Source organism: Aotus nancymaae, unplaced genomic scaffold, assembly GCF_030222135.1.
Source record: "Aotus nancymaae isolate 86718 unplaced genomic scaffold, 86718_ANA_hifiasm-v0.15.2.pri h1tg000069l, whole genome shotgun sequence".
NCBI lineage: Eukaryota > Metazoa > Chordata > Mammalia > Primates > Aotidae > Aotus > Aotus nancymaae.
Window position 1 is genome coordinate 974,319 of NW_026988484.1, and position 10,508 is coordinate 984,826.

The window sequence follows — 10,508 nt, forward strand, 5'->3', positions numbered from 1 at the left end:
CACGTCCAGGCTCCACACCCCACCACAGGGATGCAGACTTAGTTCTCTCCACGTCTGGGCTCCACACCCCACCACAGGGATGCAGACTCAGTGCTCTCCACGTCCAGGTTCCATGCTCCACCACAGGGGTGCAGACTCAGCGCTCTCCACATCCAGGCTCCATGTCCCACCACAGGGATGCAGACTCAGTGCTCTCCACATCCAGGATCCATGCCCCACCACAAGGATGCAGACTCAGTGCTCTCCACATCCAGGCTCCATGTCCCACCACAGGGATGCAGACTCAGCGCTCTCCACATCCAGGATCCATGTCCTACCACAAGGATGCAGACTCAGCGCTCTCCACATCCAGGCTCCATGTCCCACCACAGGGATGCAGACTCAGTGCTCTCCACATCCAGGCTCCACACCCCACCACAGGGATGCAGACTCAGTGCTCTCCACGTCCGGGTTCCACGCCCCACTGCCCACAGAATCCTGTCTCTTGTGCCTCAAAATAGCTCCTTCTCCACACCAGTTCTTGTCACTTCCTCTGGGGCCACTATGGCCTGTCCTACCTGCATCTTTCTCTGGATCACTCCGCAGTCTCCTGTTGGTGTCCCTGCTTCAGTCCTGCCTACCTTCTCGTTGATCCCCACACAAACAAGATTTTGCCTCTGCCTTACTTCAGACCAGCCAGCACCTCCCCATTGCTACTAAACTCCTTTATCAAAAGCCATTAGGCATCTAAGCAGTGGGAGCTCTAGAATCTCCACCATGGAAGGCTTAGGAGTAATAATTCAGTTGTAGAGTATGGGGTGAGGAGAGACTACTCAAGTTTTTTGGAAGCTGAATTTGTACAGCTTTCTATGATACAACATAACTCATTGAAAAGCAGATGATGGCTTTATTATTTTTTTCAGACAGAGTTTCACTCCTGTTGTCCAGGTTGGAGTGCAATGGCATGATCTTGGCCCATTGCAACCTCCACCTCCTGGGTTCAAGCGATTCTCCTGCCTCAGACTCCCAAATAGCTGGGATGACAGGCACTCGCTACAACACCTGACTAATTTTTGTATTTTTAGTAGAGATGGGGTTCCACCATGTTGGCCAGGCTGCTCTCAAACTCCTGACCTCAGGTGATCTGCCCGCCTCAGCCTCTCAAAGTGCTGGGATTACAGGCATGAGCCACCGTGCCCGGCTGGCTCCCCAGATTCTTATAAAATGCAAAACCCTGACTTTTGCCTGCATGAATCTGCCTGCCACAGACTCTGGCTACTTTCTAAGCATCATCACCTAAGTATACACTTCCTGAACTCTGCTATTGAACCAACTATTCTGCTTGATTTTCTGTTAACACACCAAGCTCATTCCTTCCTCAGAACCTGTGAACTTTCCAATTCTCTTGTCTGGCATTCACTTTCTCCAGCTCTTCCCACCACTAGCTTCTCCTTGTTCTTGAATGTCTCCTCTTCTGAGAGACCATTTCTTGACCACCCTGTAGAGCCTGAGCTGGCTCCATTACAGCCTCTTCCAAGTGTTTTCTTTGCCTTAAGGCACTTATTTCCACGTAAAGAATGAGGTCATTGGTGGGGTAATATAGTGGTTTCCTTGTGGAGGCTTTGCTGTGAATCTTCACTGTGTTAGTAATCTGTTGTTACAGAACTAATTACCTCCAAAACTAGTGGCTTAAAATAACATTAAACATGTATGTCTTATACAGTTTCTGTAGACCAGGAATTCGACAGTGACTTGGCTGGATGGTTCTGGCTTAGGGCTTCTTGTGAGTTTGCTCAAGATGTTGCCCAGGGCTGTATCACCTGAATAATGGACTGAGGTGGGAAGATTCACCTCCAGGATGGCTCACTGAAGTGCTTGGTGGGTGAATGCTGGCTGTGGGCGGGAAGCCTCAGTTTCTCCCCTACAGTCTCTCCACAGGGCTGCTTGAGCACCCTCACAACATGGCAGCAGGCTTCCCCCAGTGTGCCTGGCGCAAGAAAGAGCAAGACAGAAGTGTCGGTGCCTTTCATGACCTGGCCTCAGAAGCCACACACTGCCGTTGCTGCAGTATGCTATTGGTTACACAGATCCTCCCTGCCTGGTGTGGAGGGCACGACACAAGGAGGTGAGGATGGATGAGAGCCTCGTGAAGGCTGGCGACTACAATCAGTAATGGTGAGGGAGGGGAGGCCTCCCCAAAGCCTCCAGATCAGAGCCCAGCCCAGCCCAGACAACAACTTGATCTCAGCCTTGTGAGAGTCTAAGCAAAACACCCAGTCAAGGTTGCCTGGGTTTTTGACCTATAACATTGCAAAATGATAAGGAGGCATGGTTTTAAGCTGCTGAGCTTGTGGTAATTTGTTAAACAGCAACAGAGCACTAATACAGAGTGGCTGTCAGACTGGACCGTGGGATCTAAAGCAGATGAGGAGGAACGTGAGCTCTTCCTTATCGCAGACTTACGTACGTGAATTGTGGGGCTGCCGGTGGAGACGGTGGAAGGGAGGGAGAGAAACCTGAAGAGACGAGAGCTAGTGATGAGAACAAGGACTGTTTGACATCACGGTTTCAGACGTGAGGCAGTTTCTGATGGTGATAAGGGCTGGACGGATGGATAGACAGAGATATGTAGTTAGGGAGATAGACAGGGATAAAAGGATGAAATGAAGATGTCTAAACCTTAAAAGTAGCTACCACTTTGTTGTCTGATCACAGAGTAGAATCTTTTAACTTCTGTCAATAATCTCCAAATATTTATTCCCATTGACCAAATAATTCTACCTTTGGGATTTTCCATAAGGACAGAAAGCAGTGAGGCACAAAACATGAATTTGCCTTCCAACTGTTTTTGCATTTACTAAAAATAAATGAAAATAAGCAAGTGTTAAATTTTCTTCTCATGAGTACACCAAAATGTGTATCCATAAGAGCAAAATTTAAGCTGCCATTACAAGTTACGTCTCTAAAAAAATGTTTTGTGAGAATGCGGTCATGCTGATGAGATAATATTACATGAAAACAAGCAAACTGTATACAATGTGGAATAGAAATTCTGTAAATTTTGTCTGTTTTCTTCACTGCTGTATCACTGGTCCCTAAAACAATGCTTTGCACATAATAAACAATTAAAAATTGATGAAAGAAATGCATAAATAGTATGCTCTCAATTGCATTAAAAGTGGTTTTATGAATAGATTTGCATTGAAAAAAAAGGGTGAAAATATTCCAGAACTTTTCCGGAATTCATCTATGATTAGTCTGCTTGCAGGTAATTGTTATTTTTTTTCCCTTTGATACTTTTTCCTGTGATTTCTAGGGTAGCCACAATGGGCATATGTTTCTTTAATAATAAAATGAATAAGACAATCTTATTTAAAAGAGAGAACTAGGGCACAGGTCGGCCCAGATGGCGCTCTCCTTTTGAAGCTGGAGCAGCTGTGGAGGGTAGAGTCTGGGCTGTGTCACCTCAGTTCCTCCTGCTTCTTTCTGACTCCAACCCGCTCTGTCCCCATTGCTGTCATTTGATCTGAAACGTATCTGCTGGCCCAGCAATGGGGAAACCCATGGCTCCCGCTCCCTCCAGCTTCAGGAGATCCCAGCAACTGCTGCCGTTGCTATTTAAACAGTCCCATCTTTTGGGAAGGGAGCTGTCACTCAGATGCATGGTGTGCAGGGTCCAGCTTTAGCGGCTTCAGCAGCCTCATGTCTTGCATGTTAACTCAAATGGTTCCTTTATGTATCTTTCCACCCGTTCATGTCTCCACCACCACACCTTAGTTCCAGGTCACCCTGGATTTTGCAGTGACCTCTTGATCTTCTCTCACACTCTGGGTACCTACCGATGCACTCTGCGCTTGTAGCCAGAGGGCTCTTCACAAGAGGGAAATCTGACCACGTACACCCCTGCTTAAAACCGGCCAGCTCCTTAGGACACAGACCTTAGAATTTCATGGAAATTCCAGTAGACCAGCCTGTACCGAGCGATCTTGCTTTTCTTTCATGGAAATTCCAGTAAACCTAGCCTGTACCGAGCGATCTTGCTTTTCCTGCCACTTCTCCAACTCAGGTCATTTCATCTTCGAGTCTCCGGATCCTGAATGTCACAATAGTTCCCACCGCAGATGACATGATGTATGCAGTCATGCACTGCAAAGCCATGTTTCTGTCAGCGACATACAGTATGTATGATGGTGGTGCCACAGGAGTGTAATACTGTATTTTTGGTGTACTTCTTTTATGTTTAAAAGTACTAATACCACTGGGTGACAGTTGTCTACAGTATTCGGTATGATAGCATCACGTACAGGTGTGTGGCCTGGGAGTAACCAGCTGTGCTGTAGAGCCTGAGTGTGCCATAGGCACTACCATCTAGGTGTGTGTAAGTGCAGTCTAGAATGTTCATACAATGGCGAAGTCGTCTAAGAGTGCATTTGTATTTTTTTGAGACGGAATCTTGCTCTGTTGCCCAGGCTGGAGTGTAGTGGCACGATCTCTGCTCACTGCAACCTCCACCTCCCGGGTTGAAGCGATTCTTCTGCCTCAGCCTCTTGAGTAGCTGGGATTACAGGCACCCACCACCATGCCTGGCTAATTTTTGTATTTTTTTTTTTTTTTTTTTTTTTTTTTTTTTTTTTTTTTTTTTTTTTTTTGAGACGGAGTCTCGCTCTTGTTACCCAGGCTGGAGTGCAATGGCGCGATCTCGGCTCACTGCAACCTCCGCCTCCTGGGTTCAGGCAATTCTCCTGCCTCAGCCTCCTAAGTAGCTGGGATTACAGGCACGCGCCACCGTGCCCAGCTAATTTTTTTTGTATTAGTAGAGACGGGGTTTCACAATGTTGACCAGGATGGTCTCGATCTCTTGACCTCGTGATCCACCCGCCTCGGCCTCCCAAAGTGCTGGGATTACAGGCGTGAGCCACCGCACCCAGCCCACAGTACATTTCTAAGCATGTTAAGGCATGCATGGCTTTGTAGAGTTCTTGGTAGTTGTCAAGTAAGTAAAATTCTCCCCAAGACGTTTTGCTTTTTCTTTGTCTTTTTTTGAGACAGGGTCTCACTCTCTTGCCCAGGCTGGAGTGCAGGGGTGCAATCACAGCTCACAGCAGCTTGGGCCTCCTGGGCTTTGGTGATCCTCCTGCCTCAGTCTCCCAAGTAACTGGGACCATGGGAGTATGCCACCATGCCCGCTACTTTTTTTTTTTTTTTTTTTTTTTTGAGACAGAGTCTTGTTCTGTCTTGCCCAGGTGGAAGTGCAATGGTGGGATCTTGGCTCACTGCAGCCTCTGTCTCCTGTGTTCAAGTGATCCTCCTGCCTCAGCCTCCTGAGTAGCTGAGGCTAGTTCGGATTACAGGTGACTGCCACTACGAACAGCTAATTTTTGTTTGTATTTTTAGTAGAGATGGGGTTTCACCATGTTGGCCAGGCTGGTCTGGAACTCCTGACCTCAAGTGATCTGCCCGCCTTGGCCTCTCAAAGTGCTGGGATTACAGGCGTGAGCCACCATGCCCAGCCTTATTTATGTTTCATAGACAGCTTATACACACAGCCTGAAGGTGATCTTATGCAATCATTTTAATAATCTTGTGCATGAAACAAAGTTTTGATGGTTTTGAGTGCAGCCCTTTGCAATCGTCCACTTGTGGCATCATGCTGGCACTCAAAAAGTTTCAGATTTTGAAGTGTTTCGGATTTCAGATTTTCCCATTAGATATGCTCAACCTGTAATGGCCACCATAATTTCAGTCTGTGTCCCTGGAAATCACCAACACGATAATAATGATAGAAATAATAGCCAGGTGGGGTGGCTCACGCCTATGATCCCAGCACTTTGGGAGGTCGAGGCGGGTGGAATCAACTGAGGTCAGGAGCTTAAGACCAACCTGGTCAACATGGCAAAACCCTGTCTGTATTAAAAATACAAAAGTTAGCTGGGCATGGTGGCGCATGCCTGTAATCCCAGCTACTCAGGAGGCTGAGGCAGGAGAATCACTTGAATCTGGGAGACGGACGTTGCAGTGAGCTGAGATCGCCACTGTACCCCAGCTTGGGTGACAAAACAAGACTCTGTCTTGAAAACAGAAAAAAAAGTAAGGGCTGGGCGCAGTGGCTCACGCCTGTAATCCCAGCACTTTGGGAGGCCAAGGCGGGCGAATCACAAGGTCAAGAGATCGAGACCATCCTGGCCAACATGGTGAAACCCCGTCTCTACTAAAAATACAAAAAAATTAGCTGGGCGTGGTGGCACGCACCTGTAGTCCCAGCTACTCGGGAGGCTGAGGCAGGAGAATTGCTTGAACCCGGGAGGCGGAGGTTGCAGTGAGCCGAGGTCACGCCATTGCACTCCAGCCTGACACCTGGTGATGGAGTGAGACTGTCAAAAAAAAAAAAAAAGAAAGAAAGAAAAAAAGTAATAATAGTTATAGCTGTTGTTATGAATGGTGGCATTGCTGTGGACCATCCACCTTTACAAGCCCTCGTCCTACCCCAGAGTCGCCTCCTCTCACTCTCCACCTGCTGTGCTTCAGCCACAATGGGTTTCTTTCTCCCTCTCCAACATTTTCTCTTCATTGTCTTCTCACTTCTCGGTGTGTTCTTCCCTCAGATCTTTGCTTGACAGATCAGTTAGGCTTCTTGCAATTTAAACGTCATCTCCTGGAAGGGGCCTTTTCTGAGAACCTCAGCTCAAATAGCCTCGGTCACCCTCCAGCAATGACTGTCATGCTGTATACGGCCTCACCCCTATAATTAACCCCCATCCTTTCATGTGGACAAGTTGTGTCTTCTCAAGGTTGTTTATAAAGCTATATACAAACCAGCTTCAAGGTCCCTTCTCTTTACCCTCCGAAGTCCCTCCTATGTAGAAATTCCCAAGGAACCAGCCATTTCTGCAGTTTTATGATCTTCATTAATTATTTTATCGTGGTAAAAAACCACATAACATAAAGTTTACCATCTTAATTATTTTAAGTGTACAATTTAGGAATGTTAAGTATTTTTACATTATTGTGAAACAGGTCTCCAGAGCTCTTTCATCTGTATGAAATATATGGTAGCCATTACAGGCAAATCGAAAGCCCCACAACCGTGAAAAAACAACTCCCCATCGCTGGCTACCCCAGTCCCTGGTAACCACCATTCTACTTTTTGTTTTTATGAATTTGTCTCGGTAACTCATATAAGTGAGATAATATCTGTGGTCTTGTGACTGCCTTCCCTCACTTAGCACGAGGTCCTCACGGTTCAGTCATGTTATATCCCAGCATTTTCTTTTTTATGCTGAATAATGTTCCACTGTATGCATACACCACATTTCCACTGTCCATTTATCTGTTGACGGGCATTTGGTTTGCTTCAACCTGTTGGCTATAGTGAATAGTGCTGTTAGGAACATGGCTGCACACATATCTCTTTGAGACCATGTTTTCTTTTGGGTAAATACCTGGAATTGGAATTGCTGGATCATACGGTGATTCTCCTTTTAAATTTTTGAGCAACTGCCATACCGTTTTCCACAGTGGCTGTACCATTTTATATTCCCACCAACAGTGCCGTCTCTACCACTGTCCCGTGATGGGGCACCTAAGGGCCAGGCAAAGCGTGGCTCTTGGACCCCCAGAGCGCTGGCTCTGCACTGGGGCTGAAAATACTCCTGCTGTTTGATTTGCAGGGTGAATGGGGTGGAACCGTCTGCCCCTCCCTCCATGGCCCCTCCTCTGGTGTGCAGGAAGCTAAGGCCTTCTAGGGGACTGGGGCCTGTTGCCTGAAGCAGGGTTCTTCCCTGAAACTGGGGCTTAGATGGGCCTAGCAGAAGATTCAGAAGCCTGTTGAAGTGTGGCCAAGCCTGGGCACGGTGGCTCATGCCTGTAATCCCAGCGCTTTGGGAGGCCGAGGCAGGCAGATTGCCTGAGGTCAGGAGTTGGAGACCAGCCTGGCCAACAGGGTGAAACCCCCGTCTCTACTTCAGAAATACACATTGCCTTTTATACTTCACCTCCCCCTTTTTTTTTCATAGTAGCCATCCCAATAGGTATGAGTGGGTATCTCATTGTGGTTTTGAATTTCTTTTCTTTAATGATTAATAATGAACGTTTTTTATGTGCTTGTTTGCCATTTGTGAATTCTTTGGAGAAGTGACTGTTCAAGCTCTTTGCCGATTTTCAAATTGTGTTATTTGATTTTTTGTTAAGTTGTTGGACTTCTGTATATATTTTCAATATTAACCGTATAGCAGATGTGTCATTTGCAAATATTTTCTCTTATTCCATAGTTTGCCTTTGCATTCTGTCAATTGCTGTGTTCTTTGAGGCACACGCATTTTACGTCTGAGATAGTCCCATTTGCCTGTTTTCACTTTTGTTGCCTGTGCTTGCTCTCAGATCCTAAAACATGTCATTGCCTAACTCCATTCATTTCAAAAATTATCTTGCCAGGCACAGTGGCTCACGCCTGTCATCCCAGCACTTTGGGAAGCTGAGGTGGGTTGATCACCCGAGGTCAAGAGTTCAAGACTGGCCTGGCCAATATGGCGAAACCCCGTCTTTACTAAAAATACAAAAATTATCTGGTCGTGGTAGTGGGCACCTGTAATCCCAGCTACTTAGGAGGCTGAAGGCAGGAGAATCACTTCAACCCGGGAGGCGGAGGTTGCAGTGAGCTGAGATCCCGCCATTGCACTGCAGCCTGGGTGACAGAACGAGACTCTGTCTAAAAAAAAAAAAAAATTATCTCTATTCTGTTTGTCAGTTCCACACCCCATTCCATCCGTTCCAGGAGAAAACAGACCTGTCTCCAGCTCCCCTGGACTTCCTAGAATTTAACACAGTGCCCAGGGCATAAGCATGAAACATACTTGTTGAATGAGCGGATGCTCTGTTGCTGATGTCTGACAGAATATTGTTTATAGCTTACACCTGAGTGTCCCTAGGCAAGGTCTCTGAATTCTTCTGGTCGGCACTAGAAGGGAGGGAGGAAGATTCCGGGAGACCTGCCTGCCAATGTCCTGTGAGGGGGCACCGAAGGGACAAGGAAGGCCTCCGCTCTTGTCCTCCAGAGGGCTGGCTCCATTCTGGGGCTGGGAGTTGTCCAGCTCTTTGCTGTGCAGGGTAAATCGGGTAGAACCTTCTGCCCCATCCTCCATGCCCCCTCCTCTAGTGTGCAGGAAGCTGAGGCCTTCTAGGCGACTGGGGGTACTGAGGCTGAGGGAGGTAGGGAGGAGTTAGGAGGTTTTTGATTCTCACTTGAATCCTTCCCACTGCAGCTGGAAATGGGGTTTTGGGGTCACCTGCCCCAAAAGGGGATGGGAGTGTAGGCTGGGTCTGTATCTGCACCCGCTTCCTGAACGTGAAAACCCTAACGGGGCCAACACCTCCCCCGCTGCTGGTTATGGAAGCAATGCTACTTTCTCCCCTTTCTAGCTCTGCACTCCCTATACCCTACCGGGAAAGAAATCCTGTGTCTTGGTGTCAGGCAGGGGTCTCAGGCTACCCCTCCTCTGCTGGGGTGGAAGATGGAGAGGTCAAAGGAACAAGCCTCCTTCCTGGCCCCGAAGCCAGAGGGATTAAGGACAAGACGCTCCTGGCGTCCCTGAGTCTGGCCTGGCTGCCCAGGAGTCTCCCAGGGGAGCCAGAGTGGGCCAGAGGGCTGGAGGCTCCCAAATCAATCAGAGGTCTGCAGGTCACTGGAGCTGTGACCTTCAAATTAAGATACTTGTAAACCAGGAGGCTTGCACACCCCCAAGGGGGATGGGGTGCATTGTTTAAGAGAAGCAACTTCCCAGAGAGGCACCCTAGGGCCCCCCTTTCTCCATGACCCTGCTAACACTTTACAGATGAATAGCATACCTCTCTCTCACCCCCTAATCTTACTGCAGTAAATTGCCCTGGGGTGAAAGAAAAGCCTCTGGATCCCAAACCTAGAAAGGCTTTGAAATACTGCTGTCCCCAACAGCTCCCCAGATAGAGGCCCTGGTCTGCCTTTGAGGTGCATATTTTGCAAGGCTGAAAGCAGGAGGGAGTGAAAAAATGCCTGCATTTGCTTCTGAGGTGCTAAAGGGAAAAAATCGCTCTGTGACATTTGTTAAAGCATGATGGGCAGACTTTATTTGGGATCACCACAGTGGGTACAGGGACTGCCACCACAGGGGCTTGCGGCTGGTGAGAGAGGTTGGGTTAACTCCTGAAAACAGCATGGCAAGTCAAGGAGCAGGGGCAGGAGCAGTGGCTAGAAAATTACTAAGAGGACACTTCAGAGATAAGGGGGATTCTGGTTAAACTGACCTTACAGGATTCCTGCTGAAGGCAGGCCCAGGCGACAGGAGGAATCCAATCAGATATCAAAGGGGATCAGATGTCAAAGGTGGAAGGTTCAGGCTAAACTCACTTAGCAGGGTTCTTCCCCAAAACTGGGTCTTGGATGGGCCTAGCAGGAGATTCAGAAGCCTGTCTAAAGTGTGGCCAAGCCTGGGCACGATGGCTTACGCCTGTAGTCCCAGCACTTTGGAGGCTGAGGTGGGCAGATTGCCTGAGGTCTG